Here is a 16,488-nt window from a genome sequence, read left to right on the forward strand (position 1 = left end):
TTGTGCCAATTTTTTTTGAAAAGTTTATGTTAAGAATCCTTTCAGAAATCACTCTCTAAATTTTGTGTGTGATGCAACTTAATACACATGTAAACTCAGCATCAATTATAACCATCGTATAATACAATCCTCTGCCCTCTGCTTTTCCCCAAGTCTACCTGATCCAATCTGAAATGAATAGTATAAAGCAATATATATTCTTCTCCAAGAAATATGTCTTTTAAAAGAATTAAAATGAGCTAACAAAAGGAAACAGTAATATTAAACAATTTTCCTGATAATTAAAACCAGAAAAAAATAAAATTAGAATTCATCTGAGATATACTGATAATTCTGTTAACTGTAATTAGTTGTATTGGTTGATTTGGTTTGGTTCACCTGTATGACTCTCTTTTTCTGAGGGGGAAAGAAAGGGCAGAAGTTGAAAGTTTGAATTATCTTGGGGCTGGGGAAAAGAAAGAAAGAGATTAACTTTGAGTTCTACAAAACTCTGTCCTAAAATGAACCTGTCTTAAAATGCATAAATATCGGGCGCCTGGGTGGCTCAGTTGGTTAAGTGACTGCCTTCGGCTCAGGTCATGATCCCGGAGTCCTGGGATCGAGTCCCACATCGGGCTCCTGGCTCAGCGGGGAGTCTGCTTCTCCCTCTGACCCTATCCCCTCTCATGCTGTTTCTCATTCTCTCTCTCTCTCTCAAATAAATAAATTAAAAAATTAAAAAAAAAAGATTTAAAAAATGCATAAATATCATCATCTTTCACCCAAAATCCAAATAAAAACAGAAAACGGTTGTTATAAAGCACCCAGCTGTGGTATTGCCTAAGCTTCAGGCCAAATTATATCACTTTGTACATAGTAACTGCATTGTACCTATTTTTTCCCTAACAGTGACACAAAACTTATAAGGCATGCATTATCCTTCTGCCTTGACCTCAGTATAACCTGGTATTTGCATGTTGATGACCTTGGATAAATGCCTGAAGATTCCTCTGGCCTCAATACCCTCCCCTCTATAATGAAGAAGTAGGATTAGATGATGTGTAAAATGCCTTTATTCTATTTTTGTATGATTAAATAAATGTAAAGTCATCTCTGCCTTAAAAAACTTCACAAACGTCAATTGTATACTACATTATGATTTTCAAAAATATTAACAATTTAAAAGAATATATTTTGTTCAGTGCACTGCAAAGATTTTAGGCAAGTGTGTTTGTGGGTTTGAGGCCTTCTTGTGCATTTCTTCTGTGCCCCACCCTCATAACCTTTCTTCTAGGTTAAGGGTTGACTCTATTGTATTAATTATATCATTTTTAAAAAATAAATTGTGCATGTTTTTAATGTCATTGATTTATGAAAATGTACACTCAGAATGGCATCCCTATTAGACTTATGAATATTTGTTTAAAAGACCCATAGCCATTTCCACTACCTTTGTAAAATTTTCAAATGTCACTCAGGACAACTAAGAAACTCCCTGGCCCTTCCACACCCCAAGCTATTTTGCTAGTGGAAGGAAGGAAGGGTCATTTGCAAAGTGATTTGGTATTTGAATGTAGTAGAACTTGGTTAATAACTATGAGGCATGTGTGCTAAATTACCTTTATAAGAATGCTTTAATAACAAGATCACTAGACTAGAGAGAAAAAATAGCCATCAAGCTCTGGAATAAAAAAAAATTAAAGAGAATCAAAAAGCTTTATGTAGAAGGCATTTTCTTTTTTAGAGGTAATTTATATGCTCAGTCTTTGTATCCATATTTCATTTATTCTGCTAGGTGAGAACAGAGGGTTCTCAAAGGTAGGGTAGTTTTAATTATACTCACAAACTTTAAAAAGAGAATGAGCACAACAAGAGAAACTGAAGAAAGTCAGCATTAAAAAGGCAGTTGAATGTAAAAGATGGAAAGATTGGGGTCATCGCCCAAAAATCATAACTAAAATTTTAAAAAATATCGTGACTAAGCAAACCTTTGCATTATAATCTAATTACAAAAATTCTTCATGGTGGTCCCTCCAGGGATTATTAATTGACAGTTCCCTGAAGCAGAATCATTAAAGACAAAGAACTTGATAACCAATATTCTGTTAACAAAGTGAAACACAGTCTATGCTTTCAGCCAGAAAGAACACTGGGGCTCTGAACCACATAGAGGTAGAAGAAATTACGAGGACAAAGGCTGCAAGCCCTGTGGTTGCCTGAATGCTGAAAATGAGGCTGCGAATGCATATTTCATCTCCATAATCTAAAGTCCATGGCTACTTTGAAACACACAACTTTCCAGATTTTATCCTGATTTGGTGATACGAAAAGGGAACTGCAAACTATAGGACTGATACAGGCAAGGAGCAAATGGCTGTTTCAACCCAACTATCATAATGATAAGAATGTCTTGGGTTAGACATCTTTTAAATTAGAACTTTCACAGGGATGCAATGATCCCCTCAATTTCCCCTTTTAACATCAGATTAATGAAAACAACTACAACAGAATTTTGCCATAATTAACTTCAAGGCTGATGCTGTAAGAATCACATAATCTTACATTTTTCCACTCTTCTAGCTCTAATAATAAAATGCTTTTGATAAAACTCAAAGCAAAATGGTGTAACACCAAATTTTGTATTAAACTGGGGGGTAGTTTCTCAAAGGTCCACAGATTTCAATAGGATAATAATGGCTACCCATTTAGGGAGTGCTAGGCACATGCTGGAACCGTGCCCTGGGTTTTATTTGCCTTATCCCACTGTTTCCCTAGTGATTCTGGGAGCATTAATTTGCAATTTAGGTTTTTTTTTTTTTTTTTTAAGATTTTATTTATTTATTTGACAGAGAGAGAGCGCACATGCAGGCATAGCAGCAGGCAGAGGGAGAAGCAGGCTTCCCCCTGAGCAGGGAGCCCGACGGGGGGCTCAATCCCAGGACCCTGGGATCATGACCTGAGCCAAAGGCAGACGCTTAACTGACTGAGCCACCCAGGCGCCCCTGTCATTCACTTTTGTACCCCTTGCCTTACCTTGGACTAGATTAAGTTGAATGTTCAGCCACACTTGGAAAGCACAGTGTCCAGAGAACAGCCTAGTGCACCTCTTAAAAGAAAGCATATCAGAGACTCTGGAATAACAAGTCTTCCTCTATGAAGTACATAAATAGTACATAATTGGAGAAGGCTTTGAGGCAAATCTCAGCCTAGTGAAATTAGTAAAAGAACAGGATCAGTGTGGGAGGCTTAGGCCAGAAGGCATAGCTCCTTCACGCCAAACACACAGTCTTCTCAGAATCAGGGGCTAAATGAATAATCGGGTCTGAATGTGTCACTTCTAAGACCAAGAATACCTTGGTACCAAAAAGTCCCCAGATATCCCTAAGTTCGAGTTTCATCTTGCATAGGTATACCCCAGAACCTATCTCAAATTTCAGTTGTTTCACCTCTTAATTAGTTTCCTACCCAAAGATGTATTATAATCAGACCCTGCGTTATCCCCTCTGCTATAAGGATCAGCTGAAAGAGGCCAGGGGATGGAGTGAGGAGGGTTCAAGAGAGGAACATGAACACCATCATCATAGCACTACCAGTTCTGGACCTGGTAAATGCGATTAACCCATAGAAAAACAGGATACTAGGCCTTAGGACTGTGGGCTTCTGAATGCATCTTTTTAGAAGAAAGTAGAACTATGAGACCTTTGGTCAAAGAAAAGCACTAGCACTTTTTTCTGTCACAGTTAAACTCCTGACATGATAAACACCAATGGCTCTTGCTTCATGATCTCTGAGGTCTCACTAAACACCCCTGAATCATGTCTCCCTCCCTCCATTGACAGGACTCTAAGGTAACCTGTAGCCTACATTTTACCAGATTCAGTGGCCTTTCTCAAATTTCATTATTAATTCTCCAAAAAACCATCCTTTCCAGGTTTCTTTTCTATGTCTTTGGCAGTTCTTTTTTATCTCTAGTGCTGGCTGTTCTTACCAACTTTCTCCGGGGTTGTCAGTGTTCAGTCTTTCAAGCCCTTCCCTTTGGCCTAAACTGCACTCTAATATCTTCAGCTACCAGAGGACATCTTCATTCAAATGTCCTACTGTTGTCTGACACAAAATGTTCAAGAATGAACTCACCATGGGGAACCTGGGTGGCACAGTTGATTAAGTGTCCGACTCTTGATTCCAGCTTAAGTCATGATCTCAGGGTCATGAGATGGAGTCCCACATTGGGCTCCATGTAAAATCTGCTTGGGACTCTTTCTCCCTCTCCCTCTGCCCCTCCCCCCTGTTCTTTCTCTCTCTCTCTCTCTAAAATAAAATCTTAAAAAAAAAAAAGAATGAACTCACCAATACCCTCAATAACCACCCCCGTAACACAGACACATGTTCCTACTCACAGCCAACCTAATTTCATTAGTGGCATCCAAATTTTCTCTGTACACAGCCTTTAAAGGTTAGAATTAACTCTCGTTGTTTTTTTATGTATCTCCTGGACCATTCAGGCATACTGTCTTGTCAAGTCATCCTTCAGAATATTCCTTGCATTCACTTTCTTGCCACTGTAGACCACATCTTCATCATCTCGTATCTGGACAACTACCTCCTAACTGATTTCCCTGGCTATAATCTATTTCCCCAAATTAATCTCATCACTGCAAGCACCATAATGGTAGGGACTATGTCTTATTCATCTGTGTACTTCCAGCACATAGTAGATTCTCAATAGATATTTGCCTGATGCATGGATCAATTCTTTACGCTACCTCCAGATTATTTCTTAAATAACATATTTGCCGTATTATCCATTGTGCTCACACACACTTTCTTTTATCTTCCTATGTCCATAGAAGCACTATTTTTGTGTATTTTTTCCAATAAACTATTTCTTCAAGAGAGCTCTCACTCAGAAACATGACAAGCAAACTGAAACGTAAAGTGTCTCTGGTTAAATCTGGGGTAGAATGCTAGATCTACACCTATAGCCTTCTCTACACCACCTTTCCTCTGTCCCATCCCCAAGCAATCCTAGAGCTAGTAACTGTCTAGGGTACCCTAGGACAGTAGTTTCCAAACATTAGTTTGCTTAATTTTCACCTAGAGGGTTTATTAAAATGCACATTACCAGGCCCTACTTTCTATTATGATTTATTAGTCTAAGCTTTGATCCTGAAAAGGATGCATTTTAACAAGCATCCAGGTGATCCTGATAAACACTGTCAGAAGAATGCACTTTGAGAAATCTTACTTTAGAAAGTGGTGGATTGGAATGTAAAAACCCTATCTCACAGGGTGACGTCTGAACCTCCTGTGGTAGCAATTAAAGTCAAAGCCTCATGAGAAGATGACAATTGAGTAAAGATTGAAGGAGGTAACAGAATAAACCATGTGGATATTTGGAATAAGAGCTATTCAGGCAGGGGCGCCTGGGTGTCTCAGTCAGTTAAGCGTCTGCCTTCAGCTCAGGTCATGATCATGATCCCAGGATCCTGGGATCAATTCCCACGTCAAGTCCCGAATCAGGCTCCTTGCTCAAAGGGGAGTCTGCTTCTCCCTCTGCCTGGTGCTCTCCCTGATTGTGCGCACTCATGCTCTCAATCTCTCTGGTAAATAAATAAAATTAATTAAAAAAAAGAAAAAGAAAAAACAGACTGAGAAGGAGTAGTCACTGATGTTGGAGGAAACCTGGAAAGAGGAGGAGGCAACTCAAACACCTTGATAAGTCAGGGAAGATTGGAATTAACAACTGAATTTAGAACTAAGGAAGTCTTTGGTGACCCTAACAAAGGAGCTTTAGTGGGTGAATATGGGGAAGCTGAATGGAGCAAATTCAAGAAAGAAATATAAAAAGCATGAGTGTGTACACAGTGAGTATGGGCCAGTCTTTCTGGATGTTCTTTCATCCCTTTTTAATTTCCTTCTACCTGAGTCTCTGTACCATCTAGTATCAGTGTACTCATATTGGCATTTTATCATATTTCGTCCTCAATGACACTATGTTTATATCTTCTTTCTAACTAATTTGGAAGATCTTAATGGAGAAAATTGATATCTCTTTTTACATCTGCTAACCCCCCCTCAGTGAGTTATATAATTCTGCACCTATAGTATTTGAAAACACATGAAGAACTAATAAATCTTTATCTAAGGACATTCTTTACCCCTTTTTCTAGCTCTTCTGTCTGATAATTTTAATTATAGGTCAAATTTCTACTCCTCACTTTGAACTTGAAGGACCTTCATGAAATGGTCCTACCCAACATGTATCTTTTAGTATTTTCTTATATAGCCCTCTGCTTTAGTTAAGATGGTTTACTGACCGGGGTGCCTGGGTGGCTAAGTCGTTAAGTGTCTGCCTTCGGCTCAGGTCATGATCCCAGGGTCCTGGGATCGAGCCCCACATCAGGCTCCCTGCTCCGCGGGAAGCCTGCTTCTCCCTCTCCCATTCCCCCTGCTTGTATTCCCTCTTTCGCTGTGTCTCTGTCTCTCAAATAAATAAATAAAATCTTTAAAAAAAAAAAAAAAAGAAGGTTTACTGAGCATTTCCTGAAAACAGGACATTTATTTTTACCTGTCATCTTAATTATAATATTATCCTTGTCTGGAAATTCCTCCTCCAACCCAAGGGTTTTTCTCCTCTCAGAAAGTAACCAAGAAAGAATCCTAATCTCAACTTTTGGTGCTCTTTTTTTTAATATACAGTTACTCCAGATTTTAAGCTTATCATCTATACCTCAACATCATGACTTCTCATATTATCTACTAGATTCAAAAATTCTACTTTTTTTTTTAAATGTTATGCATTTTTTTTTAAAGATTTTATTTATTTATTTGACAGAGAGAGACAGAACACAAGCAGGGGGAGTGGGAGAGGGAGAAGCAGGCTTCCCGCGGAGCTAGGAGCCCGATGCGGGGCTCGATCCCAGGACCCTGGGATCATGACCTGAGCCGAAGGCAGACGCTTAACAACTGAGCCACCCAGGCGCCCCTCAAAAATTCTACTTTTATATACATTCCATTTTTTTAAAAAAATATCTTAGACCAAGCTTAGCATTTTTAGTTTTCTATTTATTCTATCCATCAAATAACACTTTTAGGACAAATGAAAAATCAGGTGAAAAACAAAATATCACCACACATGAGGACATTTAATGAAAGATTAATATGAGAGAATGGATAAATGATGAAGGGACGAATGGATAGATGAAAATGACTTTACACTACAGTTATTTCATTTATCATACAGTATCTTCTTTAATACTCTCAAGAGCCATAGGATGTGGGTAGTATACTTTTTATAAGACTATGATGAAATAGTCTTTTTAAAAAAGATTTTATTTATTTATTTGAGTGAAAGAGAGCAAGAGAGAGCATTAGTGGGGGGCGAGGCAGGGGCAAAAGGCAAAGGAAGAGGGAGAAGCAGACTCCCCACTGAGCAAGAAGCCGGACACTGGCACTCAATCCCAGGACCCTGGGATCATGACCTAAGCTGAAGGCAGACACTTAAACAACTGAGCCACCCAGGTGCCCCTACAGTGAAATAGTCTTAAAGAGGTTTACCTGCCCAAGGTTAATGCCAGGACGTTGGAACCTAAATCTCTGACTCTAGAATTCAGCCCTTTCCTGTTTCCTTCATATTTGTTTGCTAGATAAAAATATAAAACCACTCAAAACCTAATTCAAAGCTGTTTTCCAACTTCTTCACTTAGATAGAATTGATTAGGTTTTGCTGAATTTGTTTTTCAATGAAATTGTAGTTCTTTATTCTTTTCTTCTTTAATAACATATGAACTACTAGTATCACAATTGGTTTGATCATTTAACTTAAAGTATCAGCAAAACAAAGTGCACCATTCTTAAACAACTCTGGTTTTGACCCCTTTACATCTCGAAGCTTTGTCAGACTACCATTGACTCCAGCAGTAATGATTTACAAGTTTGAATTTCTGAAAATCAAGATAAAAATCTTCTCTGGGAATACATTTCCTCTTTGGAGTGGACTTCTTTCTACCACAAGACCTTCCTCTCAGATTTCTGATCTTAAGAGAACAAAACAAAGAATAGTTTATTAAGCAAGTGCCTTCTGAGCCTATATGAACTCCCACCTCAGATATACTTAAAAAGATGTTCTATTTACTTCCTTAGTATGAAACTCTTATGAATTTTGAAAGCTTTCTTAACCTTCTTAGGTCACTGGGGCACCATGAGATCTGAGTGAATAATTTAGTAACAGGTACCCCAACATGATTAAATCTTTCAAGGTTAACAACAAAAATCTGGCAATCCTATTTTACTTTTGGTAAAAGTACTTTTACTTTTTACTTTTGGTCAGGGGCTCTAAGTAAAAAACTAAGAAAGGAAAGTTATATGATGCTATAAAAGAAGTATATTCTCTAAGAATAAGAACCAACTAGTTATGACAGCCAAGTAGTTCACTTAGCATCCCAAGTGTCCACCCAGGGTGCCCTCAGTCTGTAGCTTATAACCTAAAATCATCTGTCCCCAAACTTGAGGTTATGTTGAGATATTCAGAGGAGTTGTATATAAAACCAAAGTGCTTTAATTTTTAAAATTATCTTTGACATGGGTGCCCAGGTGGCTCAGTTGGTTAAGCGTCCAACTCTTGATTTTAGCTCAGGTCACGATCTCAGGGTCGTATCAGGATCCACACTCAGCATGCAGCCTGCTTGAGATTTTCTCTCTCCCTCTGCCCTTCCCCCCACTCAGGCTCTCTTTCTCTAAAATAAAGTCTTTAATAAAATAAAGTTACCATTGACAAATAGAAATCGATATAAGTTAAATTTAACTGTATATTAGTTATTTTCTCATTTTATATAACATTAAATGCTTTTTGGTTTCATGGCAAATTGTGAATCTGCAATGTAGAGATTTTGGATTTCAGTTTCTATAATTCAAAATAAGATGAACTATATTAGACACATGTTAATTTTGTGAAAAATGATCTTCCAATTGACTAAGATACGATTTATCTTTAGACTAAGTATTTTTATATTTTAAGTCTCAAGTTTATTACTTCTAACTCATGTCTTAAGATTTTAGAATCAGTTGATAGAATCTTTCTAGGTATCGTGGAGAAATTTGACAAACAGCTGGTTGAAACACCAGGTATATGCTTTCTTTTAACATTTTCAAAAAGAGAATAGAAATGTAATGATAATTAACCCTGCATACTATTTTCTCTTTTGCCAAATCTTAACAGACTACCAGAAAGTGCATACCTTTTGGTGAAAATTGACAAAAATAACCCTCAATGGAATGATTATGAAGAAGATTTTCCTGTTGAAGAGTGAAGATGAAACATGAAAAAGATCAGCTTATGCAGCAGACATTTTTCATTCTTTTTTACAACGTGAGCAAATAGAGGGTGAAGGAACAGCCTTTACCTTTCATCATGTGCTCTGCTATGCTCCAAGATTTACAGTGACCCTTTAAATTAAAAAAAAAAAAAGGAAAAAAAGAAGAAAAAATCCTGCACAAAATAAGGAAACTGTCAGTCACTAGAGCGGTGACTATCGAGTACATTTTAACATGGATTACAAAGAGTTTATGACTGTCAACAAAACTAAGACCATGACTTTGAGGATCAACAAAATTTGAAAATGGGAGCATCCAAAACAAAGGGATGTTGTTTCTCCAATGTAATGTGTTTTGAAAAGTTATTGCCCAGTGAGCACTGTAAAAACCCTATTTCACTCATGACAAAACTGCACTTAGATTTTTAGTGAGTGAAGCCATAGTCAGAAGAGAAAGAAATCTGATCATTTGCATCACTTTTAATGTAAAATTTCACACTCTCCTTGATTCTGACAATAGTGTGATTTGTAAAGGACTCTTAATTGTGGTCAATTATTACAGTCCTCCAGCGCCACCTAGCGTTTGCCACATATTTATGTTGCCCAGCTCACCTATTCAACCAAACTAACAATTTCTTACAAAAGTATTCATATATCCTAAAGTAAAGGAACAGGAAGACTTCATAACTTGATTTTCAAATCTTATAGTCAAGATATTTTCTGTTACCTTCTTTTAATACTTCTAAATTGCTGAAGGTCTCTTGCTATTTTTTGTTGAAGTGAAAGTTTTATATCTTTGGAGTTCATTCCCATTGATAAAGGTTTCATTAACTATTGCTTTCTGGCAAACTGATGCAATTATAAGGTTGACCTTGTTTTCTCATAAAAGGTAAGTCATTTTATGATTGATTTAGTGGAATACTTTAGAGATTTTAGAGTAGAAGCCTACACATTACAAACTGGGTTTACAGAAGCAGCCAAGGAAACATGGAAACAAAGGATGACGATTGAACATCCAATGTTTGTGAACTGACTTGGTTAAGAACACTGTCTGATTCTTATTATTAGAAATAGTGATCACAAAAAGTTAAGGTGGGTGACATCTACTTCCCCACAACCTCATTACCAAATGATAATTGAAAGCATATCTCAGATCATATTATGCCACACCCATAGACATGTATTAAATAAATATTCAATAGCAATCACATACAAAACTGTTCATATAGTCTAGTCTGTAAGTTTAACAAAATCCTGGTTCCATTCTTCCCAGTGATAACCGAACTGCCTTGTATGATGGATTCACTAGAGGCAAATATGGCAACATCCTTGAGGCAGAATTTTGTTATATTATGATCAGCGTCAGGCAACCAGTATCATTCTAAACCAATGGCTGGACACAAGGCCACTTAGAGGTAAAGCTTTATGCACCATCCTTATGGAAGAAAGCTATAGATCTCTAATTTTACTTCATGGTAATTACTGAAAATAATTTTGTCATACAGAGAAAAAGTGGAGTTAAAAAATATAATCCATTCCAAGTGTCAAATAGGTTAGGTATGTCCCAGAATAGCACCACCAACAACAACAACTAAAAATTCCCTTGTTCTTAACACACATGGAAATGAGGTGGTTTCTCTATGTGCCTCCAGGAAATATCCTATTATTCTGGTTTTCCCTTTCTCAAATCTCTTTATCAAAGTAATCCAACAACCAGAAAAATGTCTTTGCTTCTAGATAAGAAGTGATAAGATTGGGTCAGATAAAAAGCATTGTCTAAGGAAACAGAATTACAATCTGGATCTTTGTAATCCAGATATACACCAGGGTAATAAACTAGCTTGGTCTGCTCATGGAAAAGCCAAACATTGCTGTGCAACTCCAGTCAGGTAATAAAGGAGGAAGGAGAAAGTTCATCATTTAGACCTGACTAGCCATTTCCAGCCAAGTCAGCAAATGGAGAGGAATCTAGATTCCCTATATAACAATTTCAGTTTCTTCGTTTACAAAATATGAATGGGAGCAGAAATGTAACAAAGGCATTTGATGCTCAAGAGGAGCTGTGACATCACCTTGTACTCAGCTTTTAAAAAAATATCTTAACAGAGACATTTGATTTTTATACAAAAGTAATTTTACAATATTTTCTAACATTAATAAATTTGTTTTGAAAATAATTAGTAAATATATCACTTTATTTCAATACATTAGGAGATACATCCAGGTGCAAATACTCCTTTCCTATAGGTGACTTGTTCTGTGTGATTTGAAGGATGTCCTAAAACTCACATGTGCCTAAATATCTCCCCACTTGCTCAGTGAGGTGCCATCTTCCTTTCTTGCTGAAGCTCAAAATCTCAACTTTAAAGTCAGAACTCTGATTTAGATAACCTCAAAAGAATCGGTTCTGTTTTAAATCCTAGAGGCAGAGGTTGTAAACACCCTAAAAATGTATGCAAAATATTGTGTATTTATACATATGACCCCCTTTTTGTTTCTGAAAAGTGTGTCCCACAGCTTTAATTAGATGTTCAAGAGTGTCCCTGCTCTGACTCAAAAAGCTAATGAGCACTGTCTACAGGATTTAACCAGCTCCTCCAATTATCTTACTATTACAGATTTATCTCTTAGAGTTACCCAACTCTCCTGACAGGACATAGAAAATCCACAAGGAAGTTAGATCTTTTGCAGGTAAGTGCTGCCTTGCATGACCCAGTCTTAAAGCATCAGGTTCTGCAATTAAAATCCATGCTTGACAGGCATGGGCTCTGCAGCGAGGCAGATCTGAGGTTGCAGTTTCTGCTCCGTCATTCACTCCTTAGGTGACTGGTCTGAGCCACCTCTACCTGCTGCCTGCATCCCTGCAGTAGCCCAGTGACTGCTTCTGCCCTTGCCCTTCCTCCATCTGTCCTCAGTGCAGCCCCCGGAGCAGCACTGAAGGTTCTATCACCTCACTCCCCAATCCTTTCATGACTTCTCACTTCAGCCAGCAGGAAAGCCAGTGAAGTAAAATGCCCCCAAGCCATGAAGACCCAGCACCACTTCCTCTCCAGACCCTGTCTTCTCAGACCTCATCTCCTCCCTCAGATTCTCTTCTCAAACTTAGGGACACTCTCCCGAGCCTCAGGGTCTTTGCAGTTCCCAGTCTATTCCCAGGTCACCATTTCCGAGAGTCCCCCTCTCCATCCTAAATGACACCACATACACCCGCATATCCCACTGCCGCACTCCCTGTCTCCTGTTACTGCTTCATTGTTCTGCACTGCATCCATCACCATCTGACATACAGAACTCTGTAGTTCACTTTTCTCTATCTTCTTCAATGCCTAACCGCCATTTCCCATATGCTCAAACTTCTAGGACACGGGTGAGCAAACTTTCGTTAAGGGGCCAATTAGTAAATATTTTTGGAGTTGTGGGTCATATGGGTCTCTGTCACAACTTCTCAACTCTGCTTATCACAAGGGAAAGGAGTCACTGACAATATGTAAATGAATGGGTGTGGCTGTGTTCCAATAGAACTTTATTTACAAAAACAGGTGGCAGGTGCTGAGTTTGGCCCATGGGTGACAGTTCGTTAACTCCTGCTCTCAAATAATAAACTCCATTTAGGTGAGGACATAATCTGCCTTATTCACTATTTTATCTCCATCCCTTTGAGAGAGGCCTGATACAAAGTAGTTCCTTAAACATTTGCAGAATGAATTAATGTCCTTGACCACTATATCAGTTTCTCATTGGTAACATAAGGTAATAATATCAACTGTGGGGTTTATAAAAAAACAAACAGTCCAAGAAAGTATGTCATGCGGTGAGAAGAACAGGTAAATAGTAGTGGTTAAAATTATTCTGAACTCTATCCCCCAAGAAGAACATGGAAAGACTGAAAGACAAACAGACTTTAAAGAGAAACCAAAAATATATCTTTGAGGAAATATTGAAGGGAAAGAGGGTATTTTTGCCTAGAGGAAGCCCAGAGGCGGTATGGTCATTGCTTTCCTAAATTTGAAAATTATTTTGAGCAAGAGAGATTTTCTATATACATTGTGGCACCAAAACTGGTAGAACTAGGATCACTAAGTAAATATTACGTGGAAATAGATGTCTGCTCATTGCAGGGATGCACTTTCCTGTCAACCCTGGAAAGGAGAGACCACATTCATTTTCTTCACCAATGTACTTTAATGCCCTAGCATGGGGCCTTCATTGAATGGATGAATCAGAATGAAGAGTGAATAATCTAATCTTCAGAGCTGACCAAAGCTAGAACAGGCTTCCTCCATCTGTGCATTCAAAGGTTCAAGAAGGCACTTTGTGACCTCTTGCTAGGGTGCAGCCAAGATACATTGCTACAGTACATTTGTCACAACTAAAGGACATTGTTGCGTTCCTATGAACTAAACACACTTTGTTCAGATTTCTCTAGCTTCTCCACTAGTGTCCTTTTTCTGTTCCAGGATCCCATTCAGGATACCAGGTGATATTTAGTTGTCATGTGTCCTTAGGCACCTCTTGACTGTAATAGTTTCTCAGATTTCACTTGTTTTTGGTGACCTTGGCAATTTTGAGGATATATTTTGAGGTATATTGTAAAATGTCCTTCTATTTAAATTTGTCTGTTTTCCTCATAAATAGACTGTGGTTATGGGTTTGGGAGAGAAAGACCCATGGAGGTAAAGTGTCATGTTTAATCACATTATATCAAGCACATGTCATCAACATGACTTATGACTACTGATATTAACACTGATCACCTGGCTGTAGCAGTCTTTGTCAGATTTCTCCATGTAAAGTTACACTTTCCTCCCCTTCCCATACACAACTCTTTGAAAACAAGTCAATGCACAGCCCACACTCTGGGGTGGGAGCAATTGAGCTCCACCTCCTGGAGGCAGTAATATCTACATAAATTATTTGCAGTTCTTTTGTAAAGATGTGTCTCTTCTCCCTATTTGTTTATTCATTCGATCATTTATATCAGTATGGACTCATAAATATTTATTTTACTCATCAGATGAAAATCCAGTATTTCCATTACTCATTTTGTTGCTCAAACTCTTCCAGCTTTGGCCATGGGGGAACTCTTTCAGGTTGGCTCCTGTGTTACTTACACATGGTCTTATCTCTTTGTTTTTTGAGCATTTCTTACTTTCTGACACTACGAGATGCTCCAGGCTCATTTTCTATTTTTTTTTTTTCCTGTTTAGCACCATTTATTAAGTGATCTCACGCTGTTGTTGTAGCTGCTGCATGTCAGCCTGTTCTTAAAACATAAAATGCTCGGGCGCCTTGGTGGCTCAGTTGGTTGGGCGACTGCCTTCGGCTCAGGTCATGGTCCTGGAGTCCTGGGATCGAGTCCCACATCGGGCTCCCGGCTCGGCGGGGAGCCTGCTTCTCCCTCTGACCCTCTCCGCTCTCATGCTGTTTCTCTCTCTCTCTCTCAAATAAATAAATAAATAAAATCTTTAAAAAAAAAAAAAACCATAAAATGCTCTTCCAGTTCCTCTTGTCCAGGACAGAAGGATCTTCCAGGTAGCACACCAAGAGAACAAGAGACTCCAATGATGCCAGCTTCAATGATGATGCCATCCAGAGAGGGAGAGGGTCATGGCACATTCACCCGCAGCTTCCAGAGGTTTTGAAAAAGGAGCCTTTGGGGGCCCAGCCTGCCTGGCATTTAGATGCTGTCGGTGTGGGTTTTTGTACTCCGTAATGGTGTTGGGAGGTAGGTTAAGCACTTGCCAAAGCATATCTCGGATTGGGGCTGTGGTTGCGTTGTCACTGGCAGTCTTACTCTATATTGAAAAAATGTCCTCCTGAAACCAGACAGAGACCACAGCCCACAGATCTCCCCAACCAGAAACTCTTCCCCCGACATGGCCAGGATAAGGTTCTCCCAGCAACAGGATGCCAAGCCTTTCCATAGCCGAATAATCCACTTGCCACCATTTTTATTTGCATCATCCTCCCACATGGGTTTAATTCCTTCTTTGATGAGATGGAAGTCACTGGGTCCAGGCTCATTTTCTATTTTCCCTATCCTGACTCTAGAATCAGCCATCCCTCCACAAAGCCCTGACTCCTTTTTATTAGAAAAATATAGTATAAGAAACAAGATCTGGGGCGCCTGGGTGGCTCAGTCGTTAAGCGTCTGCCTTCGGCTCAGGTCATGATCCCAGGGTCCTGGGATTGAGCCCCGCGTCGGGCTCCCTGCTCCGCAGGAAGCCTGCTTCTCTCTCTCCCACTTACCCTGCTTGTGTTCTCTCTCTGGCTGTCTCTCCCTGTCAAATAAATAAAAAAAATCTTTAAAAAAAAAAGAAAGAAAAGAAAAGAAACAAGATCTATGTTCTGAGTATGTGTGTTGCTCCTGGGGTGTTACTGCTTCTATGCCCTCTCAGCAGGCAAAACTAGAAAAATAAATGTATGTATGGGTTATACATAGCTATAGTTATTTCTGTATCTATCCACATTTATCTATCTTAAGTTAAACAAGATTTCATACTGATGATTCTGTCTCTGATCCAGTTCATTCTAGCTTCCCATGCCCCCTCCCTATTTATCTGTAACTTCCCTCTTCAACAGTAAGAAACCTGCCTCCCATCATCCACCATCCATTTCTTCTTCATTTGTTCAATTCCCCCCCCGCCACACACACACGCATAGCAGTTTCTGAATTTTTAACCCAAATAGCTACCATTTTTTACATTACATCACACTTTACATATGTATATTTATATCTTGTCTTCATAACAATCCAATATATAAATAAGGAGACTAAAATTAGAGCTTTTAAATTACTTGCCCAAGGTCACATATCTACCAAGCCTGGAACTGGAATGTTAACCCAACTCTGTGTGTTTAGAAAGCAAATGATCTTGCTACTTTGCATATTGCTTCCAATATTATAAAAAAGGAGAAAACTAGTTTGTAATATATAGTTTGAAAATAAACATACTGAGTTTTCATTATAAAAGACGTTCAGGTTTATTATAAAAACCTGGGAAATTTTATTTATATAGTCCTATTATATGTATAGTTTGGTACACTGTTTTCTTCTCAAATAACATTTTTGTGTTTCTATACCTAATGTATACTTTGTAAATATACTTTTAATGACGACTTAATGTTCCATCCAGTCAACAGATCATTATCGGCTTAACTATGTCTCTATTGTTGGAAGTGTAGACAAGTTTTATAT

This window comes from Leptonychotes weddellii, chromosome 12 (genome assembly GCF_054177405.1).
Source record: "Leptonychotes weddellii isolate Sample4059 chromosome 12, ASM5417740v2, whole genome shotgun sequence".
In the NCBI taxonomy this organism is placed as follows: Eukaryota; Metazoa; Chordata; class Mammalia; order Carnivora; family Phocidae; genus Leptonychotes; species Leptonychotes weddellii.